Here is an 18,979-nt window from a genome sequence, read left to right as displayed (position 1 = left end):
AGCCAAGTCAAGGTTCAGGCAGGGTAGGAATTGAGGATACAGACAGCACCCTGGACAGCTCTATGGAGCATGTAGGCTGCAGCCTCATAGGAGCAAGGCTCAAATGTTGCTTCAGCAGCAGACAACTCCACCCTGAGCCTTCAACAGAGCTCCAGCTGGGTGGCTAATTCCACCTTCGATGACAGAAGCTTCTTATATCTTGGCTGTGAGTCCTGGAAAATTTGCCCCCTGCCTTGCAGGTATTTTTTCACCTGGCCTGGGAGGGCAGAGCCTTGATTGATTCCAACTACAAAAGCTGATGCTACATATGAGGCCAGAGACCAACTTGGCTGTCAATTAGTGTAGACCCAGGTCATTGAGCCTGAGCCACCACCTGCCATGAACCACCATTGGCAGGACTGGAAACAACAGCAGCAGTTACGTTCTAGGCTTATTATCATATTTTATTCTTTTGCTAATTATGATGTTTTAAATGTGCATTTTATTTTGACTTTAATATATTTTTTTAAAGTTTACAATTTTTGTTAACATTGTTAAGTTAAATGTGCATTCTGTAGTTGATTTTTGCAATGTTTTCTTTTGAAATATTTAAGATAACATTTTAGTTTCTTGTTAACTTTGTTTATTTGAATGTATACTTTATATTTGCCTTTTTTCAGTAATGTTTTGCTGGATTGCTTTATTTGAGGTTTTAATGTGTTGTAAACCACTCTGAGATTTATTGTTAATATAAAGCGGTATAGAAATGAAATGAATAAAAATAATTTAACAGACATTGACTCCAACATCTGCTCAAGTCCTCTGGTGTGGCAGCCTTGGGATCTGGAAATGCAAACTACATGGACTAGAGTGGTGAGGGCAAAATAGGCTCATCATGTGCCAGTGCTTCAGAGATAGTGGAGACTGGTTCTGAGAGAAATCTCCTCTGAATCCATGGCCTCATCCCATAAACATCATAAGAAGCACTGTCCTAAAGTCATATATAAGAAAGTGGAATATATGTGGGTTGAGGGGTTATTAGCAATATCTAAACCCAAGAACATTTCTGTATTATAATTTGCTGTTTGAGAATGTTTATACAACACAGTATCGGACATGTGGTTTGTTATGCCTGTTTTCAAAAGAGCCGTGCAACGGTTCCTGCAAAAGATTAGGTGTCAAAACAAAATAGTACTTTGGCCTAGGGTTCCTCAGTACCACTTTACAGATTAGATCAGGCTTCCTCAACCTCAGCCCTAGAGATGTTTTTGGCCTACAACTCACATCATCCCTAGCTAGCAGGGCCAGTGGTCAGGGATGGTGGGAATTGTAGTCTCAAAACATCTGGAGGGTCAAGGCTGAGGAAGCCTGGATTAGATCGTAGTAAAACCCATGAGAATGGAATATATGTTTGTTTTTTAAACTGCATATTAAAATCACATTAATTAACAAAATGTTTGTTATTTGAAATTACACATTACAGCAACAGACTACAATGACTCATGGCCAAGATAAGAAGTATATGTCAAACAATTCAGACAGAAAACTGGCTCACAATTAGTTAATCTAAATGAGCATTTTAGTCTCTCTCTCTCTCTCTCTCTCTCTCACACACACACACACACACACATATTCAGGCATCAAGGATCGCTTTTTTAAACTTTTCACCCCAAATGCTAGTATTAAAGAAATTCAATAGGGCATGAAGATATTAAACATTGACTCAAATAACAGGAGAGCCTAGATCTGGAACAGTTGCTCCACAATTCTAAGACTGGGAGATGAACACCACTGGTTTCAATAGAAACTCGAGTTTAAAATGACAGTGTGTGTTTGACAGTTGGGAATGTTGCCCTGTAGCAGTCTCAGAGCAGTGTGATTGTGCTAAATTGCCAAGCTGCTGTGGGTAGCTTACAGATGGTTTACATTCATTCAGCATTTCCTCTCAACTGGGGGTTTACATTGTCATAGAAAACCTTATATTCTTTTACCCACCACTGCCAATGCAAATATACTCTCCTGTAATTTGGATGAACAAGTCTAATAACCAGTTTATCTTTGGTCATCTGTAGGATGGGAGGCTGGCGCGAATGTGCATTACCCTGGACGGCTTTTCTTTTAAAATAAAGGGAATGCCAATACTTGCATCTTTTGCATTCCTTTTTTCCTACAATGATACTTGATGGGTTTGTGGTATTGGGGAAGGGGTGCTGCCATGAATTCTCATAAAACTGATTAGATGGGTGAGTGGGGGATGAGAGTCGAAAAAGAAATACAAAACCTCATTGGATCTAGGGAACCTTTTCTAACCTGCTCTCTGTCTAATACAGGAAAAACCCAAATAAGAATACTAACTGCAATTTATTTCTGTACTAGCAGCCTTGTACCCAGGGTTGCTCAGGAATTCTAAGAAACCAAAAAATTGGTGCAGTTTTTAAAGGTTCCGCCTGTCATCTTGCTTCATCTAATTGTATCCAAATGTAGACAAAACCGTGCTTCTTGATCTCAAAAATTACCATGCAATATTTGGTTACAAAAACTTAAGCCATATCCAAATCCATAGGGTAGTATTCAACTAACTTCTACTCAAGAGTAGACTGACACAACGCCATTAATTTCAATGTGTTTGCGCTGAAGAAAAGTTTGTTGACTGTAATCCATAGAGGAGTCAAACAAACAACTTTCCAATGTATATATCAGATTCAGCTGTATGTTAGTGCTTTCCATCTGTACTAGATTCTCTTATCTTTAGGGTCCCCCCCTAAATATTTTAAGGTTTTCATCTGATGTAAAATAGAAATAGTGCATTCCGTCAGTAGTTATGAGCATTGCATCAGTCACTGCTTCCATAAATCCATCAGCTTGGCGGTATAGTCAACCCCACAGGGTTGTTGTTGTTAAATCTATATCCTGTCCTTCCTCGCTTAATGATCCCAGGTGGATTAGAATTAATTATTTAAGAACCATGAAATAATAACATTTTAAACCCTAAACATTAAAATTCACAGTAGACATTACCAACAGCTGTTCTTCCAATTGTAAACCAACCTCAGCTCATAACCTCTCCTCCCCATGTCCTGTCCCTGTAGCCTTATTGGAGTTCACCGATTGGGTCTGCGTTGCTCCGGGACAGGAGGAAAATGACACCGAGGTTGGTTCAAAGAAAGAGTTTATTCTGCTCTCCGGATAACAGAAGAAGAAGAAGAAGAAGAGTTTGGATTTGATATCCCGCCTTTCACTCCCCTTCAGGAGTCTCAAAGCGGCTAACATTCTCCTTTCCCTTCCTCCCCCACAACAAACACTCTGTGAGGTGAGTGGGGCTGAGAGACTTCACAGAAGTGTGACTAGCCCAAGGTCACCCAGCAGCTGCATGTGGAGGAGCGGAGACACAAACCCGGTCTCCCAGATTACATGACTACCGCTCTTAACCACTACACCACACTGGCTCTCACCTGCGTGGTGAGTCCACAGCAAGTACAAAGAAATGACAAGTTTCATGCAGTATATATATCCTCCAGGCACCCTCTCCCTCCTTCCAACCACGTCAGCTTGTATACGTAGGTTGACATCACATATGTTCCTGCTCCAGCACTCTTAACCATAAAAGGGATTTCCTTCCTGCACTCCTGACCATAAAAGGATATTCCTGATCCTACTCCTATCTTGGAGCAAGAGGTCACTACTTCCGAGAACATGCTCTGGCGTTAGTCCCAGACTTGGGTCTCTGCGTCATTTGTGGTCAGGACATAAGATATGTCTGTGTCTGTTCTACTGGTAAAGTCAAGGCCAGTCTTGCCGTCAAACTGATAAGGGAGAGAGCTGTGTTCGTTTTGCATTTGCTCAATGGCTAAAGTTTATGCATTTTAGCTAAGGAGAAATGGGGATTTTGGTGCAGTTTAAAAACTACCTGCACAGTCAGTTTTGGGTTTTGGAAACCCATTCCCTCATCCCTGCCAAAAGCATTTTTAACTGGTGCCTAAAATTGCACAGAGTTTGTGCAAATCACATTTGAGGGTGGGGCTTTTTAGAAGCATGGAGCCATCAATGAGAAAGTCCTTCCCCAGGTCAAAGAACAGCATACTTCATCCAGGGATGGAATCACAAGGATGTGAAATGGTAGATGTGGAATTCACTGATTTTGAATATGCTTCTTGTGCAAATAAGCTACAGTTCTGAATACCCTTGTTAGGAAGCCACATTGAACTACGTATGTTTTGTGTCTGAAATAACATACTAGGGATTAGTCAGTAAATTTTATACTTCTCCTTAAAGCAAGATAGCATGCAGCTCAGTTTGTAGGTCCTACATGGCTTTTGGAAATCATTTCTAAAGATTTAGGTTCCAACTGCAGTTATAATGTCTACTTTCTGCTACAGAGTGTCATATTTAGGGCTATTGTTCATATATGAAGAGTTGAGCTGAATATGGCACTAGAAGTGAGACTAGCCAGAGAAGTTGAGCACATCAGATTGGAGAAATGGCCATGAACCATGTCTGCAAACTGAGAAACAGGGCAAGCAAAACAACATTTCAGATTGGGTCAACTTTCTCAATATTCAAAAACAATGAATTAAGAATGAGTAAACATATATAAAGGGCACATATTCAGATTTCACATCCCCCATATAGTTCATAACTGGCTTTCATTCTACATGTAAAACATGTACAATCCATGCTGTGAGCTTGAAATCTGAAACTTTTAGCAGGAAAGCTTTTCAGTGTAAGTACAGATCGATTGATAGCCCTTTATCTTCTGCTGTGACTAATGATAAGCCCAATGAGATAACACTACAATTTCACACTAATCTGCAGGTTGCATTGTTCACTTTGTCACTCATAAATATTTTTGCTTAGTATAACTTGAGGAACAACCATTCATTCTCAACATAACCAGTGCAGACCAAAAATAGACTCAGCAAACAAGTCTTCATATTATAATCATCAGCATTGTTTGGGTTTGTGAAATTTTAAAGAGTATGTTAAATGATATGATTCCTTTCAACAGTATTGGTTTTAATATCTATTTCATGGGTACAGTGTTTATTTTGTACCATATGCCAACCATAAAGTTGTTACAGTGTCACACTTTTTAACCAAAAAAAGAAAACGAAAACGAAAGAAAGAGGTGCCAGTACACAGCATGAAGTTGTTTCCACACAGCAATTATTTGTTTTAATTTGTGGAGCAAAATTCCAACATGCACCCCCACCCTGCCTGCTGACTGAAGTGGTACGATCGAGGAACCGGAATTTGTGCAGACCAGCTTTGGGATGCTGTCCCCAAATAGGCTTCATGCTCACTGCTGCACCAGGCTAAGACATTCTTATTTGTCCAGATAATTAAATTTTAGCCCTGCTTTGCAGTTTTTTCATCAATAGTTTTTGCCTCTCAATTTGTTATTCATTATGAAGGTCATGGTTTTTTTATTGTATTTGTACACCATCTTGGAACTCGTGGATGAAGGGGATAGAGGGTGGTTTATATATTTTTCAAATAAATATATAACATATTCAGTTTTCCTCAATCTGAACGAACTTGGCCACTGCTTCTGCCTTGCTGTGATAACAGAAGGATTGCTATGTTCTGCACAGCAGAGAATGTCAAGGAAAACCAGAAACATCATATTAGAAAACTTTCAGGCAATTATGCCATTGCAAAGGCATCTATATACCTGGTAGTTGTTGTTGTTATTGTTGATTTTGGTAGCGACGAATCCAGTCTTGGAGAGAAATGACCATTGGGATTTTCATAAATGAACCATGCATTTCAAGGCCGAAGTTTTAATTATAATTTCCCATTTACAAAGAACCATACTATGCTCTACTATAGCTTTCCAACTTTGGAATGCAAACCATTGGTGCCTATTGTTTTTCAGCCACAATAAATAAGGGCTTCACAGGAAGAAAACAGTTCCCCTTATCTGCTAAAGGCTGGCCTGCAGCATGTAACTATCAGCTGCTAGCATCACAGGGACTGGGAGGTAACCAATAGAATGTGTGAGGAGAGATTAGAATGAATTGTTGACGTTGGTTTTGCCTCATAAACGACAGTCTCTTGCATTTGCAAGTTGGCTGTTTGTTACATTTCTTTTTCCTTCAAAGGCAGTTTTGTCTTATCTGATGCTGAAACTCTTCCATGCAGCTTTGACCGCAGAAGCACGCAAGAAAGAAATCGGTTGGAAATTTGTTCATGTCTACCTCTATGCTTGACATTTCTTCGCTGATAAGGTAGAGCTAAATATTGACTTTTTGGTTAAGTTCAGATTAGCTGTCTGGTCTGCGAGCATTGATCGTAACCCATTATCTTTTTCCCATTTTGGGCCTCTGAGCTCAGCTGCCAAAAATGAGAGACAAAGGAATGGCAGGAAGAAAATTAATGTGCAGTAAAGATATCACTTTACTAGACAAAGCCACAATTACTGTTGACCTTTGATTTTATTTCCTGTCCATCTTGCATTCCAATAAAGTAATTTATATTTGCCTTGGCTTTCCTTTTCCCAAAGAAAACAATTTCTCTTCTGTCTACATGACAAGAAACCCTCTGCTGTTAATGCTGTTTGATAATAAATACAGGTGCTACCATAAGTACGCAGAATTAAAGAATTAAAGAGCAGTGCTTGCTGGTGTAAGCTTCAGTCTGTTGCTTCCCTCTAACTCTATAAGAGACTTAAGGACTTGGCCTGAAGGGGGAAAGAAGTAAGGGAAGAAGGAAAACAAATAATGTTATTATATTGCCTTGCAGAAAGTCTTTGACAAGTTCCCAAGAGACTTCCGAGGAAATTAAACATCTGGAGTTGTGATGTCCACCCTGACATGGATTAGGCACTGTAGAGGGGTTAAATGAATGTGAATGAGGAGAGACTAGCCCTGCCATTTAGACCCTTGTCCTCTTTCATGCCAAACCTTCTTAAAGAGAAAAGGAAAGGATACATGGTTGCTTCCAGATAACCTGTTTAAATACGCATCCATCTTGATTTGTTTACACAGTATGTGGGGAGTTCAGATGTCCCTATTTTTGAGAGTTTTTTCTGATTATTTTTTTTTCAGGGATGTTGTTATCTATCTGTCTGTCTGTCTGTCTGTCTGTCTGCCTGTCTGTTTGTCTTCTATCCTGCCCTTCCTCCCCAGTGGGTCCAGTGGAAAACATTAGACAACTTTGTGTCTAATAGCAAGTACTATTCTATACTTTCCAAGGCATTTTCCTGTCAATTTTTAAACTGCAAAAATTACATGGGGGGGGGGGACCACTGAATAAACTCAAATGGCACAACCTGCTTTTGCTGGTATGCGATTAAATCCCACCAGGAATTCGCAACCATCTGGAAGTGGTCCATGTCAGTTCTTCTCATGTCCACACCAGTTCCTCTACAGCCAATGAAGTAAGATCATTCCCTCCGTCAAGCTCAAAGTGAAGGAAGTGGCAGTGAGCTGGCAGTAGTCCAAATAACAGAGTCACCATTGTGCTTGTTGTCATTATGTATACACAAATAGCTAGCATAGCGCGAGAGAATCAATTCAACACGTTGGGTATTCTCTCAAGACCACTTGTTAGATAATAACATAAGGAGATTAAACAGTCATCAAGACCTCCTCTCTTTTTGGTCTCAACCTGTAATTAAATAATACCTACCCTGCATTGTAAAATGTGGTTCCTTGCGGATGAAAGAAGCACATTAAAACACTGTCTAAAGTATGTTCAAATACTTTCTCCTGTAAAATGTTAAGGATTCCCAAAGCTCATTCAAGTTTAATACTCTCTCCACCCTCAAGTTCTCTTCTATTGCCATGTATTGTGCATAGCACAGAACATGCTTTTTGTGGGGGGGGGGACACACCTCTCCTATGTGTATTTATATTCCAAATTAACAAGAAATCAGTGCAAAAGATCTACAGGGTGGAAATGTTATATGGTGCACGTTCCACTCCCCTGCAGAAGGATATTCTGAGCTCAACACAGTTCAACAGGTATTTGTACTGTATTTGTTCAACAGGTATTTGTACTGACCAGATTCCCCAGCCGCATGGATAATAAAATCCTACTTGTACCGTACACTGAATGGAGGAGGATCCACTATGTTCCATCTGGCAACTAATATGCCACCAGCAAAAGCTCTTATCCTCCACAGACTTTTTTCTTTTAGTCATAGAACTATAGAATTGTGGGGATGAAAGAGGACACAAGGATCATCTCATCCGACTCGCCCAACGTGGGGCTCAAACCCACAACCCTGGGATTAAGAGTCTCATGCTCTGCAGACTGAGCTACCAGTTTCACTAATACAAGAGACATGCTGTTTTCTTGGAGGGTGGGGGGAGTGGTCTTTTCACAGCTCACTGTTTTACAAGCCCAGGAGGCAGGAAGCAGAACAGGACTACTGCTGGCTGGGAGATGGGCATTCAGTTTAGCCTCCCCAGTCCTTTTCTGCTGCACCTGCAGAACAGCAGCCTACTGGAGGAGCCAAAAGGTTTGGCCAACTAGACCTATCTATGAAGCGCAAGAACTTGCCATGGCTATAGCTGGTTTCCAGGAATGACGCCTATTTATCCAGAATGACATTGGGTCACTGCCAGCAAGCCAGCCCCAATACAGGTGACGCTAAAGGGGGTGTGACCCTTTGGAGTATGATGTGGGCATGGACATTCCACCTGGGCTGTTGGTCACGGGATAAGCTTGTTCCCAGGTGAGAGACTGGAGCAGCACTGGGAGGGTAGAGGCTGTGAAACAGGTGGAATACTGTGTCTATGGTGAAAGCATATCCAGTGCGATTGGTGACTATTGGTTGATTTTTCTATTTTATGTCATTTTGATTGATTGTACTGATTGAACTTTTATTGTATATTCATTTGTACTAATATTTTTGGGAGACTTTGGACAAAAAAAAGCAATGGCATAAATACAACGGAACATTTACCGGTAGCTTTTGTTTATGACACTGGGTTTTTTTGTTATACAGGCATCAAGGAAGAAGTGTATTTTAAATGTGAGTTGTAACTTTCATGTCAGCGTCAGCAGGCTGGATCCAGAGAAGCTTTTCCAAGGGTCTTTTTCAAGTGGAGGCAACAGTTATCCCAAGGAGATGACATACTTTTCTCCAATGGAAGATATTCCATTGTAGTAAGTTTCTCTGGATCCAACCCAATGCCAACATTTATATTGTGTTGATTTTTGTAGGTGTGTGTAAAAATAAATTCAAAGTTGTTGTTGTTTTTCAAAAAAGAATGAACATATTTTAAGAACCCTGCAACTGCTGTCTACAGCAAGTTTTGAGGAAATCAATGCTGCATTTGAGAAAGAAATTCCCTGGCCTGGGAAAAATGTTTTGCCACCCAAATGAAATTCCAAGGGTAAGTCCGTAAAAGCCAGCATTTTTATACCACTGGTTTTCTAATGTGTGTTTTGTTGCTTCTGTATGTTTTTAGTAGTTTGCCTTTTTAAAATCCTATAATAAGTAATGTAGTTATAAGGCTTAGAACACTATATTTGTATCTGTCATTTCAAAATAATCACCTTCTTCCAGTTGTATGAAAATGCCAAGCTGCTGCTAACATGTCAGAACACTCCAGTTTATAATAGCCTATTTACAGGCTTATATCTTAAACAATAATTCTATCTTCTTTACCACCACCTCACTCATCTTTGAAACTTCAGGAGAAATAATTCGTTTACAGAAATGCCCCACCCCTATTTCTTTCTTTTCTTAAAAGGCAGGATTCCCAAATCCCATTCAATTCCTTTTGGAGGAAGTTAGCATGTGCTTCAGTTTCCCACAGAAATCAATGGAACTTAAGTATGCTTAACACTGGTCAAATGATATTCTAGTTAAAGCTCTTAGCTACAAATCTAACACAGTTTTCATCACTTAGTATTTCATAGACTCAACAAAGGTCATTGATATTGTTACCTAGTGGTTCCACTTTTTCTTGCATTCTTCCTTGGTCCTTTTGGATGTTTTATATTATTGTCAAACTTTTGGGTCAATTTCAATACTTGACAACTTTCAATTAATCTCCAATTTTTGCTTTAAAAGCTTTTTTTCTTTATATTGTATCTTCATGTATTAAATGATGTGCTATATGAGGAATGTTTTCTGTAGACTAATCTAAAACATAACTCAGTTTAACTCAGTGAAACAACAGTTGTTTCAAGATTATGTTTACTGAGTATTCATCCTGATTTTCTGCAACACCGTTTACAGGGAGGCTATACAAGATTGCCAAATACTGAGCATTTGTTTGTGTTTTCGGGAAAGTTATACAATGTTGTGACAATCACTTGTTATCCCTATACAATGCATTTCCACATCACTTTCCTTACTGCAAAAAGTCCATGTCTTTTTTGGGTGCCAAAGTCAAATCCACTTTGCTGATATGCAAGTGAATTCCACCCACTCTATAGCAAGTCTGGAAGTTTCCTCAGTATCCTACTTTATGAATGCTTATTCCAAAAGTAAGTCCTGCAACCCAATAAACAAAAAAAATCCCCTATGTATCTACCTTCCATGCTGGTTTGCTGCCTCCTTAACACTTCTGGGTCATCATTTGAAGCCAAGCAGGCTCACTTTTCATTCTTCTCCAGATGTGACAGTCAAAACACACTCAGAACATCCAAAGATTAGAAACCATAACAACTTATCTGGCCCCACAAAATCACATACCAAAACTATTGTTCACGCAGAATTGGAGGTGGAAAAGATACTTGGTATCTGCAGTGAATAATATTATCATGTTAAAACTGCAGTTCTCTGCCCAATTTGTGTAATTATAAGGGTGGGGGACTCAAAATCCTGTAAAATATGAAGGCAAGCCTCAAAAGGAAATCCTTTTAAAACTGTATGGCCATTTTTTTACTAGTTCTATTACTGCACAATTCATTAGTTGTACAGCTAATCAGCAGGAGCCATGTATTTTGATTAACTCATCATGATGTACCAGTTATATAAACAGGAAATGGCAATAGATTACATCACTGTGGATATTGCCTAGAGGATTACTTTTAATTCCAGAATTCTTGCAAAATTCAGCTTTCAAAATACAGATAACACACTACACACTATGTGGTCTTGGCTAAGGGTTGTTCATGTGTTCCCAATCACACCCAAATTTTAAGAGGTGTAGCAATCAAGACTGCATTTTTATCCAAAGTGAAGGAAGCAATTATTCGCCCTTCTTCAGCGACAATCCCAAGCAGATTTGCATATGCTGCCTATGCTTGAATGGTTGCAGACTGATTAGACCAGCCTTCCATCCTCCATATTGTTTAAGATGTAACTCCATCAGGCTCCGACAGTCTGCTTGCAAACACTACAGTTGATGGGAATTATAGCCCAAAATATCTGAAGGGAACCAAGCTTGGCAAAGCTAGAATAGACAGTGTTAGCCTAATAAACACAATTCATAGAAGAAATTTTATTGATTTATTTCATAAAATTTATGGTATACACTGCTTGGCTGTAAAACAACAACCTCAAAGCAATTTACAAAAGATACAAGGAAAATCAAGAAAAAAATTACAACCCTACTTTAAAACATACAAAAGTTAAAATACTAAAAGAGATTAAGATTGGCCCAACTTTCTAAGCATCTGGAGAGACTATGTTTGATATGGTAATTGAATCCACAGTCACCAACCAACCATGCCGCTGTCATCATTTCACCCTAATCCCTCCCACGAATCCTGCCATTTTATTTGCAATAAGTTTAAACTCCTTTCTGTCCTCCTGCCCCAGTTCAGCACCATATCACCTACTATTTGTTATCTTATGTCTTTATCCTTTAGATCTGTTATGCATACCTGCTTATATGCTGCACACTGCTACAACTCTCTGGATCCTTCAATTTAATCTCCCTATCTTGTCTCTTAGCCGCTCCTTTATCATGGTGCCACCTTCATGTTACAGATGAAAATGACAGGAGGTCAGCACCAGAGACCAGACTCTCTGAATGCCATACTGAATTTTAAACTGGCAACTTGATTGTGTTCCTTTAGAAACACATCTTAGCTTTTGAAAAGAAAAGAAAAATACGGAGAGGTATCTGCTATATGAAATCCTAACAGTATGCCCACTTTCGAGAAAGTTCCTTTGAAGGAGTCAAATGCATACCATAAAATAGTTATTTCATCAGGTGTGTGGGGTTTTTTGGAGCTCTCTCTTTCAATCATCCTCTCCCCTATTTATATATATATATTTAATGATATGGAGTTGTGAAGTCTGTTGTCTCCAATGCAAGTGATCTCATTTAAATACATATGCCTTTGCCTTGCATTGTGTGAGCAGCCACGGAGTCCCTGTCCCCACAAAGCCTGGCCATCTAGGGTATATGAATAAATGGACACCACAACGGTCAGGGATTAAAAGGCCACAACTTTATTGATTTCAGAGGTAGGTAAATCTCTGGCATAGGCACTGGGCAGTGCCTAGGAATGGACCAGAGGAAAGACTGCATCCCTCAGGTCCGCTCCCCAAACCCCACCCTCCAGACTGCCACAGAAAGGCCGATTTGGATGGTGGGCTTGGTGGAAGCCCACGCACCTCCGTGGCAGCCAGGGAGGAGTGGCAATGGCCACTTGTAAAATGTGAGGCTCTGCGGGGAGAGGGATCGCTGTGGTGGGCCGCAACTACCACTCACCATGGAGAGAAGTAAGCGGCCATTTCTCACTATATCATATGTGTATCTCCACACATTGGAATAGCTGTACTCTCATTTGCATCTTCTTCTTTTGGTGGGAATTAGAGGCAGAAAACATTAATAGGATTCTCACATAAGGTAATTAGAACTCAGGAGAAAGGCTTTTATAAGCATTCTGGATGTGCTGAGGGGAATTAAAGGGCTGAGCAGATTTTTAAACTATGCCCCACTCTCAGCTCACAGCCCTCCTTTTCTTCCCTTTGGTTTTGCTATAAGTTTTTGACCAGCTTAAAGGTACGCAAATATGATAATGCATTGTCTAGCTTGTCCCTGAAATGAAAGTGTGTTTTTCTGTGTGTGTGTGTGTGTTCCCTCCTTCATGCATTTTCAGTGTTTTCTGCAGAACCTCAAAGCACTAGCGGCGATTGCTTTAGGGATGTTGAAAAGTTTACAGTGAAATAAACACACTGACTATCCAGCCTAATCAGGGTTTTATTGGCTCACGGGCCTTTTACAATCCTGGCAGAGTGCAGCAAAAAGGAAGAAAGGCAGCAGTTCAAAACACAATACATTTAAAAGCAATACAGTATGTGAGTTTTATTTATGACCTCCTGATCCCAGGGAAAGCATGCAGTACGGATCCTGTGTGGTTTAGCAGTCATCTCATGGGGCCAGGAAGCTAGAAAAACTCTGCATTGGCTCTAATGAAGCCAGAAAGTATCTGAAAGAAAGCTGCCACGTTAACCAAGGTAGGTGGCCTGGGCAGTAGAAAATAAAAGTATTTTAAATAGAAAGACATGAAGAAACAAGAGGAGTGGAAGAGTGAACGAAAGCCATGGTGTTTCAGGACAGAGGCAAGGTAATAAAGGCTTTGTGCCCTCAGAATTACTAATTTTTCTCCCTACTTGTTTATGCTACCTTTGAAGAAAAAAGTGTCTCCAAGACACTTCACAGATACTAAAACAAAAATTTCAAAATGAATAAGCAAAATAATTTGAAACAAATTCCAATCAGGTAGCCAATTATGACTCAACCCAAGAGAAAGAAACACATCACCAAGAAAAGCACGAAACAGCTTTACATAAAATCTGCATGTGTTAATTTATCTAGATGCAAATGTAGACATAATTGTTGTAGTTTAAATATAAATACCATATCCCTCACCATAGTGTGGATGTCTAACCAGGTGACCTGTGCTGTACTCATTCTGCTGGACTTGGACTAGAGTGCTCTTCAAACAGATAGCCCTTCAAATAGAGGACTGGGCTCTGTACAGTACAACACAGGGCCAGTCTCAAGTGGGAACAAATCAAAAACATATTTCCATTTGATTCCAATTCTCAAAGTCCTGAAGGAGTAAGAAACCATTTTATCTGTCTATTTTATGTTTTAAAGAGAACAAAGATGAACATAAGCAAACCTCTGAAGGAAATGCAGTTTACAGCTTTTAAGAGCCACCGCTGAAAAGGCCCTGCTCCAAATGGAAACCAATTTTGGTTCTCAGATCACACTTGGAGCAGAGTTTTTGGATACCATGGATCGAGAGATTAATTTGGTGAATTCTTACCTTAGCATCTTAAGTGGGATGGAAGTAATCTCCCAGAACAAACTGGAAGAAATTGTGCTAAACCCTGCAAATGAGTTTGTTGTCTCATTTACCTTCACTTCTTTACATTTTAAAATCCTAAGGAGTTTGTATAGAGCAGGAATACAGAAAACGGCTCATGAAAAATAAATAAATAATAAACACACTCATAGATAGTAAGGCCCACTGAGTTTGATGGGACCTATGTCTGAATAAATATAAATATTAGGATTGCACTGTGCAGGGGCAAATAACCTATAACACCTATCTTCACAGCCCAGAAACATCCAATTGCTCCAGTTGCCTTAAGGTCAGCCCTGATGAGACTGTGCAGGGGTTGGACTGACAAGCTCGGCACCTTCTAGGTCTCTGGTGTCACCATTCAGAGTGCAGGCTCACTGACTTGTTATGGAAATAAAGGGGGGCACTTATTGGAAATCAGTTTTGTCACCTCTTCCTCCCCAAACCCCGAGACTATGAGCACAGCCACCTTTTATTCACAGTCGCATAACCACTACACTACAGCATGGCCATAAACTTGTACGTTCAATCACTGAAATATACACCCAATATGTAGCAATGGAGATTGATGTTACTGCTTTATGAATGAACACTGTGTTTTATGAATGGACTCTGTATTTTGTGAATTACCTAAGAGCCACCAATAGGAAGCTCTAGAATCTGACAGCTAACCAATTGGGTACTACCAAAGAGCGACCCCCTATTGCTGAAAGCAGGTGACCAGCAGGGAATGCTTCAGCTCACCCTTTGCACTGTTGACTGAACACCCCCTGCTGTGCAGATAATGGAGAAAGCTCATAAATTGTATCCCTTCTGGCATCCTGGCCAACTCTATTACGCTGGTGTAAACCCTGGTGCACCAGAAGCACAGAATAGCAGCAAATAAAATCCGCTCATACCTCAGCAACTGATAAGACTTGTCAACCAGTTCTTCCAAAGTCTTCCTAAATTATAAAGCTCCAAAATACAGGCCAAAAGAGAGCAGGTCTGGGAAGAGCGAGGTGTACAATGGGCAGCACCAGTGAAAATGCCCTGCTCCATGTAACTCCTGCCCTGTCATTTGATAGAGTGCCCACTCACCCTTCTTCTTGACATGGAATGCTCTCTATTGGAGTCTCCAAGTTCTAGTTGGTTAATTGGTTTGGCAGCTACAGGAGAGCTATGAGATTCAGGTGAGGGTGGTCAGATGCCTTGTCAGTCCCTTTCTCTCCCCCCCCCAATTTTTTTTATTCATTTTATAACACAACTAAACAACACAAACAGAAAAACAAACAATACAAACAAATTCTTGTCTTATCCTTATTTTTTCTAAACATTGTTAGGTGAGCTTCCGCAAGTCCCCCCTATTTGATTTTCATTTTATGAGATGCCTTGTCAATCCCAGCAGGTATATAAGAGGACGACCCAGCCTGCCCAGGCCTCCAGCGTGCCCCCAGTACGTCACACAACCATGCACCCAGGAATGAAAAGAACAGTCAAAGTGCCCATGTGGACTAACCCTAACTCTTAGTAATCTATTCTTTCCTAGAATTCCCCTGTACTTTGTACTCTCAGTGATATCATGCTTCTAACACACAGTACACCTAGGCTGCAATCCTATATTGAAAGTCTTACTAAGCTCAGAGTAACTTCTGTGTAAGATTGCACTGTAAGTGTCAATCAGTGTCCATTTCTAATGGCAGGCACCTTAGGAAAAAGAGAGGATGTCAGTGGCAACTTTAGCTGCCCTTACAAATAAAACAAGAGCACAATCAAATCTAAAGTGACATCACAAGAACCATCCAGATAATTTCCCTTTCAGACGTTTCAGTAAAGGGCTGCAATAAAGACAATAATTATCTGAGAGTAGGAAATGGAGCAGACATAACCCATCTTTCATTCCAGTCTGAAGGCTGCAATTTCGTGGTTGTATTCCGTTCCTAATGCCATGCATTGACTATTAGCAGATTTCCTTCACAGACTGGATAGAAGTGGATGTGTTTCAAAGAGGCTTCAGGAATGTCCCATATTCCTGGTAGCAATTTTTAGAAGCCTGCTCTTTTGAGTGACTGGCTTTTGAATGTCTTTAAAACAAGACCTGTCAAACAATCTGTGCTAGATCAGTTAAGTGAGTTATAGGGCTGAATGGAATGGTTGGAGACAGACTGCTTGCCCAGAGGCCTTGATCCAGTGCAAGCAATTCAATATCCTACTCAATATTTGGTAGAGGCATCTTCAAATATGAGTGCTTTTTACACATATTTATACACTGACATCTTGTCAAGTGGACCAGATATAAAGCGGTTACACAGAGAATCCTGGAGTGTGATCCTGCACTGAACAGATCACTTCCATTGCCCAAGTACAACACACTTCTCCTGGCTTGGCACAGCAGATATCATTGACAGTTTTCACCAGCATTCCATATAGATCTGAACAACAGCTGCAACACCTTGCAATTTCATGCTTACACTGAATCGCAAAGGAAAGTCTCCAGAGACCTGACAAGTACCTGTGGAATTTTATGGCTTTTTGAGCGCAGACCTCTGCATGAAGTAGGAATGGGAAATATTTGGTTCACATTTAAAGGCGAACCTACCTAATTTGCATGTTCTGGAACAAGAAGCCAATTAACATACAACTATCCTTCAAAATTCACACTTCTCCAACTTTTGCAACTCTTATCTCCAGCCAACAAAAGCAGCCAAGATGCTATGGTATTGTCTCCCAGTCCCGCCATCTGAAACAAATCCTGCAGGTAGAAGTGGTATAAACCACTGAGCCTCTTGGGCTTGCCAAGTGAAGGTCAGCAATTCAAATCCACACAACGGTGTGTCCCAGCTTCTACCAACCTAGCAGTACCTACCAACCTAGCAGTACCAATGAAAGTAGATAAATAGGTACCGCTGCAGTGGGGAAGTAAACAGTGTTTCAGTGCACTCTGGCACGCATCACAGTCCTCCGTGTGCCAGTAGCTTTAATTTGCTGAAATGAGCTCCACCTCTGCCACTGAGCTGCTGTGATGTCTTGGAACGTTCATAAACATTCTATAGCTTAGTGTCATCAATAAGCTATCAACACAAAGGGGCTAGGAATAAAAGGTATTATGTTCTATGAACAGGAAGGTAGGAATGACTGGGTGTGTTGAATTTCAAAGGTGAGCTATCATTTCTTAGGAGTGTTTTATGCATCACTTTCTGGTGACTGCATTGTTATAGGAAAGCATGCTTCTTAGTGTTATGAAAGATGAGAAAAGCTGAGTTTAGAATACAACTTTCAGTGAATTTTCACAGCTTTCTACTTATTATTCTCTTTACCAAGGTACAGTAAAGGTTGCAATATTAAACAGTGGGTACATGGTAGTGGCAGAGAAATACAACATCCCATCCCTTTGACTACACAGAGTAGTCAAAGGGGCTTTTATGGGACTTGTTAGCATCCATGACACAATTTATTCAACCCGCCCTTTATTTGTATTATTTTTTCCATAGTCAGTTGCACAAAATCAAATTAGAAGAAGCAGTGTCCTTAACTAATCATTGATTCCTATGGTGCCCTCATTGGCTATCTAACACCCACACAGAAGACACTGGCAGCTCTTTGATACATAATTGATATGGCTATTGAAGATCATACGCAATATAAGGGATTTTTTTTTCAAAGTTTTAGGCTTATATGTAGCCAAGGTTCTCTTCTGTATTGAATTTCCTCCTAAGCTATGATCCATTCAAGCTGCCCTTTTCATACAGCTGAAAGCAGATTTGATTAATATGATTTGTCTGTGTGTGTATGTGAAAATATGAGACGATTAAGGAGTGGTGATGTGGGGAGCCCATGCCCTTTCTCAACAGGACATTCTCTAGCATTATACAGAAGACTGTAGAGTCCTCCAATCTTTATAGTTTTCCTACTTTCTGCATCTGAAGTGGGGGTGGGATCTATTATCGGGGGGGGGTTCATTTTTTTTATTTCTTATTACTGTTCCACTATCGTGTCCAGGTCAACAAATCCACAGCTGCCTATTGATTTCACTCAGTAACAAGACAGGAAAGGCCAGGTTTCAAGGAATGGTTTGCGGATTGGCTTTTCTTTGTGTGAGAAGCTTTCTTCTGAGGACCCCTTAGAAAAAAAAATTAAGATTGCACAGATGTCCTCTGTGCTCAGTGAAGCAAAATACCAAGTCAATAAATTTACAGCCTGACACTTCTGGTAACCAGCTTCTGTCTCCATATACTGCCAGTCTTGGAAACAATCTTCAGAAAAAAACTGGTGGTGTGGTGGGAAATAGTTCAGTATTAGTTCAATAGTGTTTTCATCTAGTTCACTGACCTTTTATGCAGCTTGTAATTAGAATGAACGTGTGGATATGGAGGCCCACATCACAGGAAATAGGGCTGCAGCCAGATTTCAAATTATTTATCCTCCAAACTGTGGTTTAGAGGGCTAGAGAAAAGCCCCATTCTTACAGTGGTGCCTCGCAAGACGAAAAGAATTCGTTCCGCGAGTCTTTTCATCTTGCGATGTTTTTCGTCTTGCGAAGCACGGTCCGTCGCAACTGCGCCTCTTCAAGCGGCTTTTAAAAAAAAGCGCAAGACGTTTTCGTCTTGCAAAGCAAGCCCATAGGGAAATTTGTCTAGCGAAGCGACACAAAACCAAAAAACCCTTTCGTCTAGCAAGTCTTTTCGTCTTGCGAGGCATTCGTCTTGCGGGGCACCACTGTATGTGCATCCTCCTTTCATATGCTCCAGGTAATAGAAAAATTTCTCATTTGTGCAAACCATTGAATCCT

At 40.3% G+C, this 18,979-nt stretch overlaps 2 long non-coding RNA genes across 14 annotated transcripts in view; one reads left to right on the top strand and one right to left on the bottom strand.

Moving 5' to 3' along the window:
• LOC309515908 overlaps positions 1-18,979 on the bottom strand; it is a 304,876-nt gene that overhangs the window by 281,256 nt on the left and 4,641 nt on the right. The gene's annotated exons all lie outside the window — the stretch shown is intronic.
• LOC309515910 lies at positions 6,116-14,341 on the top strand. 3 transcript variants are annotated; one of them, XR_014212718.1, is made up of 4 exons: positions 6,116-6,206; positions 8,933-9,093; positions 9,197-9,323; positions 11,755-14,341. It is a non-coding gene; the product is annotated as an uncharacterized lncRNA (long non-coding RNA). The 3 variants fall into 3 exon arrangements; XR_014212719.1 differs by lacking the exon at positions 11,755-14,341 and adding an exon at positions 11,241-11,364; XR_014212720.1 differs by lacking the exon at positions 11,755-14,341 and adding an exon at positions 11,151-11,364.

The sequence above is a fragment of the Podarcis vaucheri genome (genome assembly GCF_965113315.1).
Source record: "Podarcis vaucheri genome assembly, chromosome: 12".
Lineage (NCBI taxonomy): Eukaryota > Metazoa > Chordata > Lepidosauria > Squamata > Lacertidae > Podarcis > Podarcis vaucheri.
The sequence above is the reverse complement of the archived record's forward strand: the minus strand, read 5'-3'. Positions and strand labels throughout refer to the sequence as shown.